Genomic DNA, 24726 nt, shown 5'->3' with positions numbered 1-24726 from the left:
TACTGAACAGAAAAGCTGACCTCAAGTAGGCTACTCTTTCCAACATGAGTGCTATTACACTGCATAGCCTAAATCAAAGCCAACCTTCTCCGTCTCCGAAAATGATAGCCCAGCACTAAAAGCTGTCTTTTCTGAATTTTATGCTCATAATCCACAATGCTCATTTAGCTCTAGGTGCATATGTATATATTTTACTTTTCTCTGCTTTGATTATAATTATTTTAAAGTTAGAAATGCACTTTATTTTTTTTTCTGTTCTGTTCACAATGCTTTGATTGCTTAAGTGTTTGAGCTTGGGAAAATCAAGAATTGATTGTCTTATCCATTTTTACCACTTCCATCATCACTTCCAACTACAGTCCCAAGCATGACCTCAAGAGACAGGCTTTTTTGATTCCTAGTTGTTTTTGCAGTCTCATGTCTCTGTCACCTGGGGATCTTCAGGACATGCCTCTGGATGACTAGGAACTATCACAAAACTAAAATCAGACAATTCTGAGATTGGGCTGAGAGGACTTATTCTTTTACCTTAGAAGGTCTCTGTGGAAATGTAGGGATAAACATCCTAGATAACGGTATATGTTTTTTGTTGTTGCTGTTTTGTGAATTACAAAGACCCCTCATGATATTGTGTGTGTGTGTGGCTGGGGGGGGGGGGAGTCTGTATGTGTAGGCAGGCAGCAGAAACTTGCAACCGGACCAGGAAGGCAGTCACAGTACAGCAAGACAGTCACTCTGCCTGTGACTCTCTCTTTGTCATCCTCTCTCTCAACACATGATCTTTCTCCTACATGGATGCTTTCTAATTCTGTCTTCAGATCTGTTGTCTTTAGTCTATGTTTTTACAGGATAGTCATTGCCTCATAGTTCCCAAGTATTCTCATTCATGTAACAGATATCTTCAAATCCTAATTCCAAGAATCTGAAAAAGTCAATATAATTGCATCATTTTGGGTAGGTGTCTTCCCATGGTCCAGTCATTGGTTGTCTAGGAGTTACTGTCACATAGAACAGAGATGAATTTGTACCATTTGCTATAACTTCTACTAGACACCATGGGAAAATGCAAAGAAAAGTGAAAGCATTGCCTTCAAAAACTTAATAACAGGTTGAAGAGACAGAACAAAACTGTATAGATGCTCCTCGACTAATGATGGTGTTACATCCCCATAAACCCACGGTAAGTTGAAAATATCATAGGTTGAGAATGTATTTAATACACCCAGCCTGGCAAACATCAGAGCTTAGCAACACAGAACACTGTAGAGCATCAGTTGTTTGCCCTCTGATCTCATAGTTAACCCAGCACAGCAAGAGAGTATTATTCACACATTACTAGTCCACAAAATTTCAAAATTCAAAATGTGAAGTGTAATTTCTACTGAATGCATATTGCTTTCACACCATTCCAAAAAATCATGAGTCAAATCATTGTCAGTTTGAGATCATTCATATTTTTTTAACAATCTGCATTAACTTTCCTACAATCCAGGAAGACTTAGGAAGTATCATCATTATTTGTTCAAAATAATGAAAAAACTATAATAGTTCCTCAATATTTTACCATTACACACATCTCAAAAAAAAATTATTGATGCTCTCTCTTTTTCTATCCAATGATAATCCCTTTACATAGAATGGAGAAAATAGGGGAAAAAATGTCAGACTTTTATAACCTCCTTATAAGGCTAGGATTCTATTCCCAGCTTCTAGGATCCAACATGGTTGCTGGACCCCCAAGCATTACATGGCAATCAACCAGTGAATGAAGGGAGTGAAAAAGAAATTCTCTCTCCTTCTGAAGGGTACTTGCCAGAGATTCCAATAAAAAATAAGTCTTTATTTAATTGCTCAGAACTCCAACTCTTTGGGCCATATAAATACACAAAAGAGTTGGAATATGTACTCTCTTAGCTGGATGACATTGTGTTCAGTTAAGAATCAAAAATACACTTGCCTATAAAAAGAAGAGCAGAATAGACATTTTAGAGGTCATTACTACTTCCCTGCTATCATCTTCAGTTCTTGTCCTTAGTGTATTTCACTTGACCATAGTTTTGATCCTACTGACAGTCTTTCCCGCCTCTTTTAAATCTTATTCTCCCTTGAATATTGTACTGAACTAGGCTAACTCTTCCTTTCTGATTACTGTCTTTACTTTCCTCCATTTCTCAGTTCCCTCCTGCCCTCTAAGGACACATGCCTGAAAGGCTTTGTCTTTTTTTCCTTGTATCTGTTTTCAGCCACTACCATCATTTAAGCTATCAGCATTATTTCCTAGCTCCCTCTCTCTCAATTCCAAGTTCCCAGGACTTATTCAAGACCATTTCATTTTTAATGAACCATTGCACCAATTAAAACCCCAACATCTCTCCCCAAAATTTCTGTTTGCGCTTAAGGGCAAGAATTCATCTTCAAAGCATAATGCAGAAAAATGTTCACAGGGAAACACTCTCCGATTCTCCATCTCAGGTCATTCCACTCACTCCATGCCAGGGTCATCCACTGCAGTTCTTCATAGGCCTTCAATGGTAAAAGATAACTGCATGAATAAGGATTTATTCAATACTAGGTCTCAAGAACAAGAAAAATATGTCTCTTGCTGTTCGTGTGTCTCCACGGATTAACACAGAGCTGGGCAAGTAGCAGTCATGAAAGATGACAATGGGCAAGCACATGTGTAAATCATGATATCATGTGGTTGTCTTCCCAAAGTTCTCATGGGGTGAAAATGCTTTATTTCTCCATGTATTACCTGATTTTTTTCAACAGATTAAGAATGGAATTGTGCTCACTGGTGCTATTGACTCCTGTTTTTGTGAGATCATTGTTCCTATATCAAATAATTTTCAAAGAGATACAAGCACAATAACATATAGAAGAATTAATTGTGTCTATCTAATGGTGGGAGACACAGAGGAGAAGCCAGACTGTATTCAGAAAGTCGCTTGATGATCACAGAATCACAGCAAAGATGCATCACCTGATGAATCAATATTGAGTTTATCTAGATACCAGACTGGCTAACAGGATAAGAAATATTTGGAATAATTGTGATCATGAGGTCACAAGACTTAGTATGCTGATTGGTACTTCCTTTCCCTTACACAGTCCTTAAGAGTGTAACAGAGGTAGGTTTGAGTTTCAGCTTTGGGTGGGTGACCTTGAGCAAGTTTCTTTCCTTCTTTGCCTTCTGTTTCCTCATATGAGAAATTAGAAAAGGAACATTAATAACTACCTTTGGGGACTGTTGTGAGGATGGATAAGATAATTATATAAGGTTTCCAAGGACGATTAACCTCTTTTTCAATTAACATTTTTTTTTAGGTATGTCTAGTTATACCCCAGTCCTATTGGTCAGGGAATCCATTTTTAATATCTCTATTCTGCTACAATTGTGTTGATTTAATAGTGTAACCCTCAGAGGGTCTTGTCATCTATAGCTCAGAAGTCTCCAGGTCTCATCAGTCTCTTGTACAAAAAAAGATAAAAGTCACAGTAATAATTTACATTTTCTGAATTCCTATTCCCATTCTCAAGGGGAAGAAGTCCAGCTACCAAGAGCCCCCTGAACCACCTGCATATTACTGAGGGTGCACAGGGTCAGTCTCACAGGGGCTGGCTCAGTATTACAGCTGCAGTGAAGGTTCTTCCTCTCTTTCTACCTTGTTTCTGTTCTGCTTCCCCTTTATTGATGGACTTCTCTTGCCTTCTCTCTGCCAAAAAGATCAACTTAGTCCCAGAATCAAGACTAAATGAAAAAAAAAAAAAACCTTGTCCCCCATTTCTCTTCTCCACGTGCATTTTCATCAGCTTCTCTTCTCTCTTCAGCCAAACCCCCAAAATCCCATATGTATATCAACACATACCCATTGACTTCAGGTGGGCAGAGAATAGGGTTCTGGGCCCCACAATCCAAATCCCTGTTCAGATTCAGCCAGGACATCCTGCTGACTTACATTATTTTTAAGTAGTTGGATCATAGAGCATTGTGGCTCTTATTTACTTATAATTTCTTACCAAATTCCTCTTCTCTGTGTACTATATTTTGGTTAATAGTACCAGGATCAAAAATCTCATGTCACGTGTTCTTTGTGTCTTCTCTGTTTATCACGATCAATTCCAGTTACTACACATTTTACCTCTATAATCTCTCTTGTACCTTTCTCTTTTCTCAATTTTCTTAGCTGTCAACTGAGGTGAGTCATTAACCACTTTCTCCTAGATTGCTGAAAAGTTCTTCTAATTTTTCTCTGTCTTATTCCCCTTCCATCCATCTATACAACAGTTTTCTGATTTATGCTATTTGGACGCTTGACTAGATCTTTGAACTCTTAAAGCCACCCAATTTATGAAGATCAAGTTGAACAGACCAGGTATTTTCCTACAAATTACATCACTGTTTCTGTACATTTTGGGTGAATCTGATCAACTAGGTTATTAATTTTTTGGTTCAGGTTGAAAACTAGTTGTTAAAATCCAAACTGTACTCTTTTGAAAACCAAATGTAAATATCCTAGATTTCAAATGTAGAAGTTGCAGAGATGTACATCCATTAAAGGCAGTGACATGGGGCTTCTTTTATCTTAACTAAGTAATTTTAAGAAACTGTTGGATTTCCTCAGAGGCTATTTTGAGTAGCTGCTATAAGGTAGGAGCAAAAGTAACATTCATGGTGTCCTCCTTGACACTATGAGGCCCCATGACAACAGGATAGTGTCCACCTTGTGTCCTCAGCACTTCACACACTGGATCTGGTCCATAGTTGATATCAAATCATTATTTATCAAATGGATGAATAAATGGATTACTTTCTAAAATATAGTTCCAATGTTCTTTTTTTTTATGGGTTGAGGGTACCAGGGATTGAACTCAAGGGCACTCGGCCTTTGAGTCACATCCCCAGCCCAATTTTGTATTTTATTTAGAGACAGGGTCTCACTGAGTTGCTTAGCCCTTCGCTTTTGCTGAGGATGGCTTTGAATTCATAATCCTCCTACCTCAGCCTCCCAAGCTGCTGGGATTACAGGCATGCGCCACCGCACCCAGTTTCCAATACTCTTGATAAGTTATAATTGGAAGCTCCATGAAGTCAGGGACAGTATCTTGCTTACCTTTGTATACCCCCATAGGGCTCTGTACAATGAGTCATTCAAATTGATTTAAATGATTGAACTCTTAGAATTTACAGCACATTCATGTGTAACACCAGAGGAAGCAATACTCTCAGCAGGGTAATTCACAACAGATCTGGCCAGGGAAGAAGTTGCTTCTCCATAAATTCTTTCACAATCTGACCAGAAAATCTTACAATGTCTGAGGTTACTAAGGGGAGAAGCGATGATTCCTCTCCAAAGGAATTCCTATAATTCTCCAAAGCCTTCCTCCCAACATTGTGCATACCATCTCAGACTCCATTACTATTCTTTGGAATAAAGTAGCTTTGCCTTCTCTCAAAAAGAATGGGAAAGGCTGGGGTTGTGGCTCAGTGGTAGAGCACTTGCCTAGCAAGCATGAAGCACTGGCTTGGATCCTCAGCACCACGTAAAAATAAATAAATAAATAAATAAATAAATAAATGTATAAAAATGGGAAAATTATTAATAAAAGGATCTTAGCCAGACTTGCAGATAGATGACAAGTATTTACTAGCTGCATACTTTGGGGAAGTTCCTATACATTTCAGAGCTCAAATACAATGTCTATTAAAGAGGCTGAAAATAACATTCTTGTCTTCCAAATAGCATTTGGTCAAGGAAAAAAAGAAGATCATATACATTAATGTGCTTTTAAAAACATGAAATGAGATGTACATTAAGTATCTTATTTCATTATTATTCATTTCATTGTTTTCATTATTGCTGCTGCTGTTATTTTATATAGTGGTGATCCTGGTTTGAATTATAAAGACCTTGAATGCATATTCCTAAGATGTGACTCTTTAATTTAATTACAAAGAAGGATGTCATAATAAGATTCCCTACATAAATTTTCAGTTTGGGTTTCACTATATTCACATGATTCCTGGTACAAGCTCAGAAACAAAGGAGTAAAAGATAATTAAAACTACTTTAATCAAGGAAAAAAAAGTTTTAAAGATCATTGGTATTGCATAGAAGGGAAAATATGGTAAAGGAATGATTTGCACATCTAGGATATTGCATATTTCCGATTATATTAAATAGAAAAATCAGAAGGCATTCTGGTTTTATTATTTTTAAAAAATCCTATCCTCCAAGACTAATCTCTTAGTTCATCCACTTTCTTTCATCTGTCATTCATTCTTTATTTCTCCTGGTGTTTTCTCTCTGTCTTTTAATGTTTAGTGTGTTCACAATTCCACAAATAGTTCAAAGTTTTATCATTTTTCTATTTCTGGCTTAATAACTAAACCAAACCAAAATATCCACATTTTTTTTTCATTCTGTCGTCTTTTTGCTCCAATTTTTTTCATTTTCTCCTATTACCGATCATTTTTAATTTCCACTGCTTTTGATCTTCTCCTTACTTCTTCATCTCATCCACATGGCTGTTGGGATGTTTCTGCTGCATACGGATGGATGCCTCTTCGGCTGTTCACCTCCCTCTTTCCCAGTCCTATCCGTCTGTCCTCCTTCTTTATTATTTTTCAAAGAACGAGTGGGTGGCCCTAAAATGTTTCAGGAACAATTTGTTACTAGGATATTTGAGAGAGGAGGTGAAGCCATAGCAAAAAAAAAAAAAAAAAATCCTTTATCAGGATGAGCATGCGTCTGTGAGTGTGCCGCCGGGGGCGGACAGCTGACTCAGATCGCTAGGTGGCGGTGTTCCAGATCTGGTTCCAACAGATAGCTGTGCCCCTCCCCCTTCTTCCTTAATGCATCTGTCCTATATAGGGAATTTTCTTCAGAAATTCATTTGATTGTCTGCAGCGTCTACATTTGAAATCTAGGACATGTCATATCAGTTCTCGAAAATAACATAACTTAACACTTCAGAATTTATGACTGTTGTTTTTAGCCTGATCTAGAGAGAAAACAGTTTGGTAGGTTTGATTTTTATTTTATTTTTTTAATGAAAAAAAAATTATTTACATATAAAGGACTTTATATATAAATGTGCTGATGAATTAAATTAAAACATTTGTACAAACATCCTATTAAGTAGAATTTATTAATGAGTATTTCCAAAAAACAAGCCTTTTGAGACTTCCAAATGTTAATTATAGATTGTGCATGCAGGCAATCCCTAGTGTCTCTTGTAGAATATGGAGTGCATACCTGCCCCTCTTTGCCTACCCTGAACCTTAGTTTTTTGGGAACTGTCTCTGTATTATCATTTAATAACATAGTATAATCATTATCAATGTGACTTTTCCCCAACACATCAGGCAACCTTGTTGTGCCTAAGTTTCCCCACTTGTAAAATTGGACTATTAATGGCACACACCTCATGAGATTACTGTAAAGTTTAAATGAGTTGATATGATAAAACAGTGAGAACAAAATCTGGTATATAGTAAGTTCTCAATGTTAGCTCTTATTTGCCCAAAATATCACAAGAGTACCCATTATTTCAAGCACTAGATTGGGGAAGGAAGATGAAAAGAGAACTTTCCCTGTGTAAATTATAAAGTAAGGATACAGAGAAGTAGCCAGGTAAGTACAAAGCAGCATGCTAAGTTTTAAGAGATGGAAAAGCACAGAATTCTGTAGGATGAAACAGGATCAACTAACAGTATTTGAGTGTGTGAAAAAGAGGAGAAACCTTCCAGATGGTTATCTCTCAGTGGAAACAAGAGGCTGAGAAAGTTTGAATGGATGAATCGAAGAGCAGAGGTTGGAAAAGTGTCTCTGGCAGAGAAATGAGCATAGACTCTTCCTGCAGGAATGACTAAGAAGGTGATATTGGCATTATTCAAGAGCTGTGCCATTTTTTCCTTAATGTTCACGGGTCTCTTTAAATAATTCATTTTGATTCCCTATAAAGCAGAAGCAAAGGAGTCATTTCAAGGGCCAAGAAGAAGCTATTATAGCCCAGCCTACTGAAGTGTGACTGTGAAATAATGAAACAGATTTTTAAGCAAAATATGGTATGAATCTTTTCTCAAATAGTATGCGGATCTTCTTACTATAAAATGCTACTAAATATTTTTGAATAAAGAATGCATTCATGAATTATACTTTCCGGGACTGGTGATGGGTTTACACTGAATCATCAATTGTTCTCTCCTCCGGGCCAGTTGTGTGGATGTACAAATCAGCTTTATGCATAATGGAAGAAGGGCACAGTCTGGAACCAGTCACAAAATGAAGCCACTAACACAAGAACAATAAAAGCCTGGACTAAAGTTTTTTTTTTTTTTAATCTATTTACAATCAACTGACCTTAGGTTTTACTCACTAGAATGAGATCATCAGGGATTGGGTTTGGAGGGAATGAGTTCTGCACAACCTCTAGTCTCATAAAGATGTAATCTCAATTTCCCAAATGGATAAAACAAACTTCCTAGAGTATACAAAAACTGAGCTGCCCTCAACCTTTTTAAAAGTGGACAGAAGAAATAAAGAACAATGAGGTTAGCAGTCCTGAAATGAAGCAGGAAAGCTATATACAAATCCTTACAGGAAACATATGTTTCTGGAAGGCTGAATTGTGGATACTGTGGGATGAAATATATAGCAGAAGCCCCACGGGTCTGTGTATGGATGCAAAGTGATTAAGTTCAGCACTTACTGTAATTGCTTTCTACCATTTAGTCAAGAAGTGATTAAAAATGGCAGCTATAGGGTTTGGTGGCAGAAGGGTCAAGTGTATTCCTAGCTACGGGTATGTCCCTTTTCAATGTTCTTCCTTATATGCATCTCCCTTTCAGTATTAATATTGTCCAACTCCAGAATTAACACTCTCAGGTACCAGAATTCCTCTCTCTCACTCCCTGACCCTTAGGACCCAGATTTATGGATTCAAGATCATCAGTGACTCCTCACTGATTTATAGCAAAGAAGAACTTCAAATAATATGGGGAGTTTGAGATGAACCTGACAGTAATGTTTCTCCAGATCCTGCCTGCCTGCAAGTTTGTGGTTGCACTTCACTTCCTGAAGGTTAGCTATTGGCAACCACTTAAGAATTTTCCCTACAAGTAGTTTTCCAACCAAGGGTCCCACCCTGAAGAACAGCCGCATCTTTCAGTAATCTTAATTCAGTAATTACTCCCACACTTCCTCTTCTTCCTTCTATATGGATTTTGGAAAACCCTTTTTTCCCTTCTGAGCAACTTGTGCCATCTGGTTTTTCAGGGATTTCCTGGAATGGAGAATGAGGAGCTAGTGTTGCTGGGTTTTGTTGTTGTTTGTAACTTTCCAGTTAAACCATGTGGAGTCACAAGATGCTGGTAAGGCCAGGACAGATTTCTTCTCTCTTTTCATAAACCTGATCATAGTATTTCCACTTGAAATAGAAACCTATCTACACTAATCATTACTCCCTTATGAGAGTTTTTCTTTTTATGTCTGATAGGGTGCAATAACCACATGCCTTTACCATAATATCCCATAAAGTTCACATAATTTCAATCTTCAATGATGCTCTTCCACAGCACACTGATATGTATGACATATTCCCTCATTCATTTTTCTGCTCTGACCCATTGTATCATTACTATGTAGTTATATCCTTATTGTCTAAAATAAGCTTATTCAACTATTCTTGGTTTCCTCCCAACTTGGATTACTACCTTGAGACACACAGGTACAGCCTCCCTTTCCTACAAGATGCTGTTCAGTATGGCTTTTTTATTATTTTTTCCAATTTCCCTGGTCTTGTTTTTACCTCCCACACACGCACACAAACACATACTCCTACCTTCCTTGATTAACTGATGGCTCCAACGGTTGCTTCTCTTTCTCTTCTGCCATCCTCAGGCCAATATCTGAGCATCTGAGAGCACTTCAGCAGTTTCCCATACCATTGCAGGACCACACAAAGTCTTTTGAAAACTTGCCCAGTTTGGAAAGGACTCAAGGGAAATTCCAAACCCATAGAGTACATTTTAAAAATCTTACAACATATATTGAGAGAAGAGTGAGGACATAGGATGTCATCCAAGCAACTCTTAAAACATTTGCTTTTAGAGTTGGGGAATGGATGTCGGAGACAAATGACTCGGGCTAATGTGCATTCGTGGGGTATGTGCAAATACTATGCTACATATTGGATATGAAAGGATAACCCATTAACCCATCTATACCTAATGTGTGGGGGACGTTTTTCAATAGCAGACAAATACACTATATACAACTTACTCTTCTGGCTGGGAAATCAATGTCCATTCTCAAGCAATCTGCTGCCCTGGTAATAGCAGTTCCAGTTCAAAGAAGGCTTGAACTTAGAGGCTCCATCTTTTTATCCCACTTTAGGCTTTTGGAAATGGCAGTTTGTGATCAAGATTTTTGCCTTGATCCTCCTTTTTGCACACCATTTAAGAACCTGAGGCTTTGGGCATGACTCATTGAATAGCAAATATATAGCATCTTAGTGAGCTGCAGTTTTTTCTAATCAGAACATGAGCTTGCTGTATCCCATCAGTCTAAGGACAAAAACAAAGAGAAATGGTCATGCAATCAACCTGGGCTCTCAAGAAAAGGTGTCAATTATTGAGAACTATACTATATTTCTTTAATAGTCACAGAATAATCAGGAAGTTATAACACTTCAATTTTTATGCCAGATCCTAAGGATACCAGGATTTTTTAAAAAATCCCATATCATCAGAGTTTATTACAAGTACAAATTTTGAGGTAGATATTATCCTTCAGTGGTCTCCATATTTCCTTGTAGAAGAAAAGCACACAGGATGACCTGGTATCAAATATAATAAGTCTTCCAGGAAGCCAGCCGTGTCCCAGAGAAAACATAAACAGGGTGGGCTATTCTGGGATTCAATGCCGAGTCATACCAGTCTTCTTCCCTTTTTCCCAGCTGCCTCCTCCTCCTCCTCCTCTCTCTCTCAATCTGCAGGAAAAATTCTAAAACCTAACTAAGCACTTCCAGTCAGAATTACCTCTGACTTTAGCTAAAGAGGAGAAGCTTTTCTGGGCCCTTGCCCTATGTCATTTGCCTGGTAGCAGGATTTCCAAGAATAGTTATTTTCTGTGGTTTTCTCAATCCCTACTCCCTAGGGAAACCAGGGAGTGTACACGGGTTTTTTTTTTTTTTTTTCTTTCTTTCTTTCTTTTTGGTACTAAGGTTGTTTCAAGCATCAGCAAAGTGTTTGCCTTGGTTTTAGCCAGCATCTTATTTCATCCAAATGAATTCCTAAACTCCATCGACACAAACTGAAATGCCCCCCAGATAGATCAGGAAGTTTCTCTTCTGCTATGTGCATAGAAATTGAAAGAATAAATGGAGGTTAAGTGACCTCTAGAAAAAATATTTGGTTTTGAGTGGCAAGTAAGGCCATTGAGAACTGAAAGTGACTGGATTTAAGAACTACTTTGAATCACCATTGACATTAGTTGCTACTTGCTAGGGAGGGGAGCTCTTTCAAGACAAGTTGACTAATTTGCAGAGACATTTAAGAAGGAAAACAGAATTATCTCTAAAAATTCATTTGTGGAATGGAAAATGTTTAAAAGCAAAGTAAGGCGCTAAACAAAACATTCATAGCTTCATCCAGCCCCAAACGCAAACAACGTAAATGATCTTTCTGAAGAAATTATTTGTGCCATTTGTTTCAAAATTAGAATTATAAATAGAATACTTGTGAATATCTTTACAAACTTGAGGGTATAGAGAGGTCAGTTATATAAATTTGGTTTCTTATTCACCCATCTAAGCCCTCACCTGTCTCATTAACCGGAAGTTCACTAAAATGTCAGCAGAGTATAGCAGGAGGGTACACAGACAATAGGACCAAAGGGTTCCATGTCTTCCTCACTTACCAGTTAATTATGGGATCTGGAAAATGAAGTAACTTTCCCGAGGTCATTCTATGTCAGGGAAGATGGGATGGATAGTCCAAGCATCCAGAGCACAGGGTCTGAATAATTCACTTCTGATCCCCTTTCCTTGCCAATAATATGGCTATGCACATGTATCCCTAGGAATTGGACAGATAATGCTCTTCACAAATAGTTCTCCTTTCAGTCTGACAGGTAAAGCAAGTCTCCACAGATTCAAATGCTCAAACAGCCCACCCTGAATACTCCAAGAAAACGACTCCCTTACCACCAAGTTTGCCCCTTTGATAGTATTAGTTTCCTGTGGCTGCTATAACAAATTTCTATAAACATGCTCTCTTAAAACAATAGAAATTTATTTTCATATAATTCCGGAGGCTGAAAGTTTGAAATCAGTTTCATTGGACTGAAATCAAGGTGTTGGTAACTCAGTGCTCCCCCCCCCCCCAGGGGCTCTAGAGGAAAGTCCCATTTCTTGCTTTTTCCAGTTCCTGCTATATGGAAGCACTTGGGTTTGTGTTTGCTTTATGCCAGGATCTGTTTATGTTGTCGTGTCAACTCCTCCTCATCAGTGTATATGTCAAATCTCATGACTCCTTCCTAGAAGGATACCTACAGTGGCATTTAAGGCCTACCTTGATGATACAGAATAATCCCTCATCTCAAGATCCTCAGTCACATATATAAAGACCCTTCACCCTCCCTCATATAAATTAACATCCCCAGGTTCCAGAGAGATTCAGATGTAGATATCTCTTGGAGCAGTGGGGGAGTTTCTTTTCAGCTTTACCCTTGAAGATTGGGCACTTTCCTCTTGAAGACCAAAAACATTGTCCCATTCCCTCTCCTAACAATCAACACATGATCAGAAGCAAACAAATAACAGCGTGTTTTTAAAATGTTTGTTATAATATGCTTTACCATATCATAAAATCATATCATTTTCTCTCTGGAAATAAAAAAGCTACCATGTAGCATGCTTAATACAGTTATTGCCTTTAGAAAGCCTCAGATAACCAAGAGCTTAAAATTCTTACTTTCCCAACAACAAACCTACCTTCCTGTTATACTAATTGCAGACACAGTATTTAAATCCCAGGGAAAATCTACATCCTCCTACACCTCTGTCTTGGGAAAATGGGAAGATATTCCAGTGCTTCAAAAATTAACTCATCTAAGGACATCCAAGGTGACAATCTAACTTCTCTCTCACCAAAGCAAAGCAAGTCAAAGGAAATGCTAGGCAAACCCAAAACAAATGAACAAATAAGTCCCAATCTGTGTTGTGAGGGGTTGTGAAAACCAGGTAAGGAGATTGCCCTTCCTTTCACTGAGATATTTCAAAGTAGTATTCCTCTGGTTTTCCACCACAAATTTACAGAAGCTTATTCCTCTAACTTCATGGTCAATATTCTCCTCCTTCACAGCTTGTCCATTCAGTCTACACCATTGTTGGCATGTCTGGCTGTTAATAATGTGGCCGCAGGCCCCAGAAGGCTGGGGTTTAAAGCTATACACAGGCTTTTTCTAGTTGTTTAGCCATAAGCAAGTAACTATATCTCCTCTCTGTACTTGTTTCTGGTTTGTAAAATAAATCTCTCTCTTTTTTGTCACTATCGAGATTAAATGAATCAATATAATATTTGGACTAGTGCCTCACACAAACTGTATGTGCAATTGACAGTGGCCATTCATATTTTTTTTAGCCTCCTTTGTTCTTTGCATATGGAGAGCTATCATTGGTTCATTCTTTCTCACTTGCTGAAGGTATCGGAATGCAGTTGACAGGCTTCCCTTCCACTTCAAGGGCTGGAACATTGATAGATGATTTTGGCACACTCAGTGATGGTTCATTTCCAAGTTCTAGATCTCCAGAGTTAAATTTACTTTGAAACTAATAAAGCTTAAGTGTCCTAACACTGCCTGCCCCCCCACACTGTCCAAGGCTTTAAGTGATAGCTCTCATTTGCATTCAAAATTTGAATTCTGTTTTTGTTTTATTTGTATTTTGGTACCGGGGATTGAACTCAAGGGCGCTCAACCACTGAGCCACATCCCCAGCAATATTTTGTGTTTTATTTAGAGACAGGGTCTCACAGAGTGGCTTAGCACCTCGTTGTTGCTGAGGCTGGCTTTGAACTTGTGATCCTCCTGCCTCAGCCTCCCAAGAAGCTGGGATTACAGGTGTACGCCACTGTACTCAGCTGAATTCTGTTTTTTCCCCCAATGGTGTAAACTTCAGACCCCCAAAATATAAATCTATATCTGCTCCTTCCCATTGATTTTCTATATATACCTCAGCCACATTCGCCCCAGGCTACTCTGGAAATTAGTAGCAGTCAAACAAATTCAGCTCTGATATCACCTTCTACTTTGTCCAGTTTTCTCTAGAATTCCTAAAGGATCAGTACTTTGATCTTATCATCACTTTGATCCTCCTACCTCAGCTTCCCAAGCCTCTGGGATTACAGGTGTGTACCACTGCATCCGGCATGAGTATATAATCTACTGATTATCAAAAAATTCAGTTATTCTCATGTGAGTATTTTGATTACGAAAAAAAAAAAGAGTGCAAGTACTCAATAGTTCAGCAAACTTTGCATTGGAGTTACCAGCTAAATCAAACCACAAACCAAGAAGTTATTTTGAAATGCAGACCATCAATTTCCAGCTTCCCTGTTTTATGTCAGAACTTGTCCTTCCCATTATGATGGTCAGTGAAGCTGTATCCAGTGAAATTACTTTAAGAGCCTATCTAATCACAAAGACACACCCAGTGTCTCCTGTCACTAAGAGATTTGCCTCAGAAAATTTGAAAACTCCCACCAGTATTATTGTGTTTTTTTTTCCCCCCTAGGTTTCTGTCTTAGGCCAAAACCTAATATTTCAGTATCCTAACCCTGGAAATTCTAATTTCAAATGTTAATGAGTGAAACTAAAGGCAGTTTATTTTTAATTAGTTTCAAAGAACTGCCTTAGTTTTTTGGTTTGGTTTTGTTGTTCTAGAAAAAAAAAAATGTGATAATGAGGAGTAGGCTGAACTTTAATCCCAGATCTATGAATCACCAGAGATGAGACCACAGTTCAATTAACCAGTCTCTCCTAGCTTCAGCTTCCTCATCTGTACAGTGGAGATTAAACAGTATCTACATATTGGGGTGGTTTTGAGGCTTAGTTAAAATTTGGAAAAGTAAAAATGTGGAAAAACTCACAAGCAATACTCAATCAATAATACTATTTTTATTACTAAATATTTCTTCAAATAAACAGGCTAGTTGTGGGAGAATAGAAATAATACTAATCATACTAAAAATTTGTGTGGGTTTTGGTGTGATTATATTTCATTTAAAATTTTACCTTCACCATAAACTTAGCTAAAATTTGCTCCTGATATAAAAAGTTATATGAAGGAATCTTATGATCTTGGTTTCCAAATGGTAGTAATATTACTAAAGGAACAGAATTCCTGATAAATTGTTTTTAAAACATGCATTTGCAGGTAGAATAGAAGACAGAAACTTCCAAGACTAAAGAGTAGTTTCAGGACTCTGTGTCTTGCTAAAGAAAAGTATTTTTAGGAGTAATTCATTCATCAAATATTTATTGAGGATACCACAGTGATATGATTACAATAAAAATATTAATGGAAATCTAAACCCCCATTAGCTTACACTCTGGTAAGAAACACAACTAAATGCGCCTTTGTAACACTGTGAAAAGTGTACCATAGATGAATATACAGATTTAATTTTAAATAAACCACACTGTAAAGACCATATTAGCTATATTGAAGTTTTACCATTTGTTTTATTATCTTTATTTTAGACTTTTTTGTATCAATGAATTTATCTTTTTACCATCACTACCTGAGGCTATGAAAATGTGTTTTGTTCTATTCCCTTGAGGACATTTTGGTGTAAAAAAAAAAAAAAATGTTAATTCTAATGTTTCATTTGTTCCTCAAGGAAATATAATACCGAACCATTCACCATTATGCAACAAGCAAATAACCCGGTCTCTTAGAAAGGAAATAACTAAGCCACTTCTCCTGCTTACCAAATCAGGAAAAAAAAAAAGAAAGCCCAGAAGAAGATTAGTGTAAATTCAGATTTAGAGCTAATCCAGTACCCAAGATAGGGCTTACGTTTCAAATCAAAACACGGGGTTTTGCATTTTGACATGAATTCAGAAAGTTTTAGAGAGCCACCCATTGAAGGCTGCAGATAAAATGGAAATATCCCATGTGAGTCATTTCTCTGTGTGGGGGCAAAGCAATTGAGGACTTTCCCCAAGGTGTGGAAGGATGTGCAAGTTATGCTCCCACCCACTAGGTGGGGTGCCATGGCTGAGGCATCACTGGGTGTGGCTGGGCTATGACACAGCACAAATAAAGTCCCAGCAACGCAGTGGCTTGGAGTGAACCAAATTCAACCTCACTGCAGGATCACAGAGTGCAGTGTGCTTCTGTTGACCTCACAGGGGCAGAAATTATAATGGTAGAGTGCTATAGTCCGACTGGGTGAAGTGGGGAGGGACTAACTTTCTGCCTCATATGACATAGGAGAGGTCTAGAGGGCAGATGCAAGAGTAATGAATTATACATCTCAGGCTCCTCCACTCTTATCTGAAATGAATGGCCTGCTCTGTCCCTCAGCTGCCTGAGGCTAATCCTCCACACTCCTACAATCTTCTCAGTCTACCGCCTGAATACCTTTGAAGCCGGGATTTAAAACCCTAAAAATGGAAGCAGGATTACTGGTTGCAGACTGCTGAAAAACTTTAAATGCTTCCTGGAAAGAGCAGGAAAGGCTGTATGCTGGCATGTGAAGGGAAGAATGAGGAGGAGGGAAAGTCAATTTTTGAGAGAAATAGCAAAGTCAAACTTGGCCCCGTATTTAGATAAACCTGACTTCTCTCTTCCTGACATGCAAGGATTTTGGAAATGTTCACAATTAGAAATAACATCCAGTCAATTTGAGTCTCTATAAGATGTCCTGTTCTCTTCCACCAACTGAAATTCATTTTTGCTATAATCTCTGCATTGCTGCCAAAGCTGCTTAAAAATGTCCATCCACCAATTCTGCTCGCTCATTTCAAGCCTGGGTTTTCTGGTTGACAGCCCTGCTCTGTCCTCACTTCTGTGATTGCACCACAGATAAGGGTAATCATTGCCCTGGAGACAGGATCCAGCAAAGTGCCATTTCCTGGACAGGTTTTAGGCAGACCTGTTGGTTCAATAGCCAAGTCTCATGCAGATGCCCACTGACTTACAATGAGGGTACCTCCTGACAAACTTACTGCAAGTTGAGAGTATTATAAACTGAAAGATCACTTAATACACTTAAACTAAAATACATTCTAGCTCAGCAATACAGTGATTTTCCATTGAATCACAGAACTACATCTCCCTACCACTGCCTAGCATTGCAATAAAGTAAAGCACTGCATATTACTAGCTCAGAAAAAGCTCAAACTCAAAACTTTTAAGTATGGTTTCTACTAAAAGCAAATTTCTTTCATACCACAATAGATTTGAAAAATTATAAATTGAACTGTTTTACATGTTTAAACTTTTATAAATCAAAGTCTTCTAGGTTAGTACAGAATAAAGGCTAATAATTGTAATAATTACTAGATTTAGAATCCATTATGAATAAGACCCTGTAAGTGCCTGGGGTCATAGGAATAAAAATGAATATTTATTTCCATACTCATCTCAGTTACATTAGGATGTCATTGCCTCATCCTGAGGAACCCAGGTGTATCCATGTAATTTTCTTTGACTTATGAATGGATATCGAAAGTGTTATTTCCAAGAAGAAGCTTTGAGAAACACTGAAAATTTCCAAGTGGTCTCTTGCTTTTCCTAGAGTAAATGACAGTGTCTTCAATAGTGACTAAATCACCAAGTCAGGACAATGACGGCATGGGAACATGGGTGATAGTCAACTCTCAGTGGATAGCAATAAGTCTTTGTTGTTTGAAATGAGTGGTAAAATTGAGGGCTGCTTGTTACTGCAGCACAGCCTTGTCTATGCCAACTAATACATATCATAAAATACTTCTTGAGTACACTTAAGTTGATGAATATCATGATCTTACACATCTAAATTCATCTGAGATTTACTTTCACTGGTTCTTCAAAGCAATTTTACATATCTTAAAAGCACTAATAGAAATAGTTAAGTTAAAGCTAATGAAATCCTGGAAGAATAAAAATAGGAAAAGTCCTGCTGTCTTCTTGCTTCTATTGTATAAAATCTCCATAGAAAAAATGTTTTATAGACTAACTAAGCAAATTTATTACCTACCAACTATTAGAAAAGAATGTTTATTCTTAGGTCACCAACTGTATCCTAAAGAATACTGTAAAACAGACAAACACAAATGTATTTGAAAACAGAAAAGGTAAATAGAGAGTTTCAGCTCCGTCTTACTGAAACAAATAATTCAGCACTCCAAGGCATATAGTGAGAGCATTTTATTAACAGCCAACATCTCTTCTCATAATCCCAGTGGGATTAGTACTCTAATCATTTCCCCTGTCATTAATGAAAACATTTTCACCCTTTGCAATTTTTCTCCTTGCTCTATTTTATTTTAAAATCCATGGGATTATAGTCTCCTTCTCAAGGTTTTAATAGAGTAAAACAAAATTTTATCTGTTCATTTTTCACATATGAATTAGAATGTGGGAGTGGTAAATGTACTTGTTTCTCCAGAAACCAAAGATTAGCTCCAAAATCCTCCTGAAAAGTTGCATGACTTAACTTTGCAACATGTGAACCTCATTCACTTTAGTAAGTTAAGAATAACTACTCTTCACTTCTTCAAGGTCTCCTTAGCAATAGAGCATGTGTGATACATAGTACGTTCAGCATACCAAAGCTTTCTACTTATTGCTTAGGGTATAGATTCTTTCAAAAACTGACAAAGATAAAGACTGGAAAGCCATGAGTGACTCATACTCCAGCCAGCTATTTTGTAATAGTAAAGACAAAATTGGAGTCAACATGTCTTTCACACATCACTTATAATGGGGACTTTTCTCTTGGTGGGTCTGAAGGAAACTAGCAAGACTTTCACTCATGTTTTTCCAGCAGTGATTGCCATAAAAAAATGATGTAATTACTGTTATTCACATTGTAAAATTTCCTTTTACATTTATAAATATTTCACATATGCTACCTAAATAGTAAGCACTATAGCAATCTTCATTGGAGAGGTCTTCAAGAATGCAGGTGAGCAGTGTCTACATTAGTCCTATTTTGGGAGAGCAGGCATTGCGGTGAAACAGGCAGATCATCAAACCAGCAACAACAGAGAGTATGGAAATGGAGATGTTCCTGGGTGACAAGAACGTGGAGCATAAGCAGCTCCTCCTCCCGGGTCCAGGAATGAGAGAGGGGGAGGCAAGACTTCTAACCTATCACCACTAGAAATGAAATCCACCATGCAAAATGTGTAAATATACGTCAGGCTGTCAAAATCTAGAGAAAGTACCTCTGAGCATAAAATTCTTACAAGAATCTTTTAAAAAATTAAACGGGGCTTCCGTTGTGCACCACTGCAAAATCCTATCACAATTATTATCTATAGTTCTAAAAGTACCAGAAATGAAGCCAAGGAATGAAAAGAAGCAAGCAAAAGACCATCAGGTCAGGAACAAAAAGGATACAAAAAATTTGTGGAGGCAACACAAAAGGATGCCAGCCAGAGTCAGGTGATTTGGCCAAGGTGCCAGTCCCTAGGACCAGTCCTCTAGCTAACTTTTCTCTTTTAACTGTCACTACAAAGCTGTATAGCAGACATCATATTACTTCATCCTAGTGAATAATGTAAAGGCTAAGGAAGGTTAAATAAGCTAGTTTTTACTGCCTTCCAATTCTGAGCTACAAACCACTAACCTGTCACCTATTAGAATCGTCTACTAGAATCGTATAACAAGATTTTTTTTAAATATCCAGTGCCAGCCAAACCAATTAAATCCTCTGGAGTAGGGCTTATATGTAACCATTTTAAAAAGCTTTCCAGGTAACTATAATTTGCAACATCAATAGTTACTCTGGCTCCTGTGACAAAATCACTAGATAACTTTAAATATATACAGAGAGAGAATTTTTCCACTCAGGTCCTTATCAATAAACCAAAGAACTGAAACTACACGATTTTCAAGGTCCCTTCCAGTTCAAAACTTCGATGATTCTATATAAAAAAAAAATTCTATTAAAATAGTTCTTCCAAAATATGTGACATTCAGTAACAGAATGTGTGGCCTCAATAAGTTATTAAATACATAGTGTTCATCTTGTCAATAGTTAGAATATTCCTGTATATTTATGAATCATCAAAACTCATGTCTTCCAATATCATTATAAGGCCACCATTGGAATCCAGTAACTGAGTGAGATAATCACTTCAGTGCTATCTAATGTGATGTATTAGAGAAGACAGGGAGAGCTGAAAGTCAATTCCAGTTAGGGATCTCAGATGATATATAAGCCACTGCAGTCAAAATTATGGAAAATTATGAAGCTTGTTATTTTTAGAATTACTATGTAACCCATATGCTTTTTCTTCCCAGAAGATCCTGATAACATAGAATTTCAGAAAACTGCTAAATTGATGCAGCTATGAAATGGAGTTGGATGTTTGAATTTCGAGATGGAAATAGATGCTGGGATCTTGTAATGAGAAGGAGTCTGCTAAGACCTACAGAACATTTTCCATATGTACTAGATCAGTCCAAATAAAAAGAGAATGGAAAAGGAACAGATAAATTAATGATTATAAGAGTCAGAAATCCATGTATATTTAACAATTTGAAAAATAATCAAATAATATATTAATGCTGCTAACCAAATTGATTGAACCCATAGAAAACAGAAAGGGAAAAAAAATCATTGCTAGTTCTAGAAACTGAAGAAGAGATAAGACGAGAGTAATTTTGCTTTTTCAATTTTTAAGCTTCCAAATTTACTGCCACCTTGAGAGCCATTTTCAATTGCAATATGACGGAGGAAGAACCATTCATAAAGAAATTCAGACTTTTGGTCCTGACAAAACAATAATCGGGTTTTAGGCATAATCAGATGCAATCTTTCCAATTAAAAAGTGACAACAACTATCCGTGAGGATTATTCATACAGAATGGGTCAGAAGGTGACCTGGGATTTGGAATGCTCTCTCCCTTAGTTATGAGCATTAGTGCAGGATCCCCAATAAACAACATTTAGTGCTTTGAATATTTCCTGTGAATATTGCATCTGAGACAGGAATTAAACATTGAAAGTCATGAAGGAGTGGACTCTTCCTCAGCACCTCAGCCCAAGTTTGTAGGTCACGACAGTCTTTCTTCCAAACAATATTATACATGTACAAAATGGGTGAGTTCTAGCATAATGCTTAGCTTGTCTCATTTTGTGTCAACTTTACAACTTCTCACAAGGAGATCTGTCTACAGACATTTCACCAGCCCTGCAAGATACTAAGCAAAAAGAAGAGGCATTGGAAAGAAATGATAGAAGAATCATTAAAGGAAAAGGACAGGAGAGGGAATTGTAAGATAAGGAAAGGAGAACAGGAAAGAAAAAGAAAACTAGAAAGAACTGGAAGTAAAAAGAAGGATGGGACTGAAGTGATTCTGGTGAGACTAAACAGCCTTGAACTACAGTGAGTAAGAGTCTAATTTAATTCAACAAGTACTTGTTGAGTACCAACCAAATGTGAAGCTCTGTCAGAAGAACTGGGCACATAACAACATATAAGGCATGGTTTATTATTTAAGGAGATCATAGCCCCTTGGGATAAGTAGACACATGTGTATTTAAATATTCAATTGACAAACCATTATTTCAGTAAAGGCTATTACCAGATATCGTCCTTAATAAGGCTTAGCATACGTAACACCCTCAGTGCCAGGCAAGCAAGAGCAATAAAATACCATCACGGAAGCACAAGGAAGAGAGTGAGAGGTCATGGGAGACTCCAGCAAGTATTAGTATCAGAGGTCTGGGTACCAGTGCTGAATTTCACACTTATCAGCTGTGTGAGTTTCAAAATCACCATCACCCACTGCAATATTGTTAGAAAACACAGGGATTATTTTTTTTATCCCATGACAATACAAATTCACAGATTAAAGCCATTGAAGGAATAATCCTTCTTACTCTACTACCCACAAGGATCAGATTTTCCAAATTTAAGACAGACGCAATGAAGCAACTACTCTATGCTGATCACATTTCTAGACAAACTTGGCTTGAGAACAAAGAAACAAGTAAAAGAAATCAAATACCTACTTTCTACCCATCAGGTACAGTGCAGGTGAGCCAACAAATGTGATCAAATCAGACTCTGTACCTAGACAGCTGTGCCCATGGTCATCCTACTACCTCACTGTTTATGGTACATTGAAAGTGAGAGAATTTACAACTCAACATTTTGTACAGGCATAGAGAACTAAAACTGTTTAAATATTATCTGCTCTAACTCTTTCCTTCATACTGAGCAGAGAGGAAGTTGAATCATATTCCCATGTCAGAGAAGGGGTTAATAAAGTAGCTAATATAGATGGTTTCTCAACTCAGGAAATGAGTTGACAGGGTAAAAAAAAAAAAAAAACATGATGATGCTCTATGCATCTGCCTCTGCTCCTGTGCCAGGAAGATGGTGAGTGGGAAGGGGAAGGGGTCTCTGAGAACAAAATTGGAAGGTGATGGAAGAACAAAGTACACACACACACACACACACACACACACACACAATCGGTTTTCAACATCCTTAGCCCACCTGCTCCTTGAATATTTAAAGGAAATATTGAATCCAAGAGAAATAACTCCCATACTTATGCCTTTGCATTTAACAGAGAGTCGACACTTCTGCCTTAACAGGAAAGCAACCCAATTTCTTCTTTATGCCTGAAATATTACCAGTTTATGACTAAAAAAACTAATAGCTGCAGACAAGTAAATCTCAAGAGGCCCTCAAGGTACAGCTTGGATGTTTGTGTTAATAAGTCTAGTCTCAAAGTAGAACTGGCAAGCTCGAGAGGAAATTGTTCTGAGCAATTCGTATCTCCTCCTACTGCAGCAGACACCTCTCCATGAGTGTTTTGCTTATCGGAACCACCGCCATCACATCAGCCAGCTTTCCATCACAGCAACAAATACCAGAGACAATCAACCTTGTAAAGAGAACATGTTCATTTTGGCTCACAGTTGTGTAGGTTCCAGCCCATGATCAACTGATCAACTGGTCCCCATTACCTTTGGGTCTATGGTTAGGCAGCACCTCATGGCAGGAGTACATGGCAGACCAAAGTCATTCACCTCATGTCCAGGAGTCAAAAGAGAGAAAGAGACAGTTGCTTGGGCCCCATTTTACCCCCAAGGACATACCCACAATAACCTAAAGACCTTTCCAAAGGCTCCATCTCATGAAGGCTTCATCACCCTCCAATATTAGTTCCCTGGGGACCAAGCCCCATAGGCCTTTGGAGGGCAGTTAAGATCCAAACTCTAGCAACCATATAATGTGATATGAGTATATCAATATATACTTGTTAACAATATCAAAGAATTGCTAATTACAGTTTATGATGCTATCGTTTATCTGTAAGAGTTTAGTCTAATTGTTCCTCTTTCCCACCAGCTCTCCAGCAAAACTAATACTGGAAATTCCATCAGTGCCCCTCCTTCCTGTTTTGCCACATATTAGCAACTTCTTACCAGAAAGAGAGAGGGACAGTTGGACTCCATACCCCACTTCCTTTTCTCTCTCTCTTGCATGCTCTGTGTAGTGGCAGAAGGGAAAATTAAGGGTAGTAGAGGAACCTGTAATTCCCACTGGGATTTAACATATTGCTTATGCAAAGGTCACAATAATTTACCTACTGGTTAACATGGTTGTTCATTTCTTCCATCAAGGGATATTCAAATATGAGGTGCCTGTATGTGAGTGTGTGTATGTGTGTGTGTGTGTCTATGTGGGGGGGAGAGGGAGAGAGGGGAACTAAAGATGAAGGGAAGAAAATAGTCAATAAATAAGTGGTAATGATGAAACTTCGAAGCAGTACCTTGAAGGTTAGGTCTCATACTATTAAAATGATTTACAAAAAAGTGACAGAGTCTATCCATGTGTCTTTATAAATGGGTTGAATGAAGTCTAGAAATTTCAGTGGATTTTCTGGTACAAAATGGACTGAGGATAGTTAGTGTTCATTGCCTCCAAGATGATCATCAACGCCTTTATACCTAATGCTTTACCAAATTCTATTTAACTGATGCCTTTAGACATGCTGTTGATTTATATTGACAAATATTCTATTATTTCAACATGACAATAAGCTCCTTCAAGTCAGAGAATATCTGCACTGTTTTGCTGTACTTCCATACATATTGCCACTTTGTCCCTTTTGCCCCTCCACATACCTCTCATAGAACTATGGGCAAACACAGGAAATATGCAGGACCTTAACCCAAGTCATAGCACCTTTCTAAAGCAGTATGTATGTATGTATGTATGTATATGTGTGTGTGTGTGTATATATGTGTGTATATATATGATGTGTGTGTATATATATATATGATGTGTGTGTGTGTGTGTATATATATATATATATATATACTTCCTAAATTTTTGTGATCACAACTTTCTCTTATTTTTATATTCATATTTTCTTAACTTTGTCTGATGTCTTCAAGCTTTTAATGCAAATTATGCTTTCTCAACAAATAACTGTTCTGATTCACTCTTGTTTATCACAATATGAGATGAGAAAACA

The 24726-nt window shown here is 37.6% G+C and overlaps 1 long non-coding RNA gene across 1 annotated transcript in view; it reads right to left on the bottom strand.

Annotated features, from left to right (window-relative positions):
- Positions 1–1538: 1538 nt before the first annotated feature.
- Positions 1539–24726, bottom strand: part of LOC308658131 — a 38759-nt gene continuing 15571 nt past the window's right edge. Inside the window, exons 6-8 of the long non-coding RNA XR_014024145.1 lie at positions 11925–12082; positions 9847–10570; positions 1539–2523 (exon numbers count right to left, since the gene is read on the bottom strand). This is a non-coding gene — a long non-coding RNA (uncharacterized lncRNA). The remainder of the gene's footprint in view (positions 2524–9846; positions 10571–11924; positions 12083–24726) is intronic.

The sequence above is a fragment of the Spermophilus citellus genome (genome assembly GCF_964194105.1).
Source record: "Spermophilus citellus genome assembly, chromosome: 10".
Lineage (NCBI taxonomy): Eukaryota > Metazoa > Chordata > Mammalia > Rodentia > Sciuridae > Spermophilus > Spermophilus citellus.
This window is presented reverse-complemented; position numbering and strand designations above follow the sequence as displayed.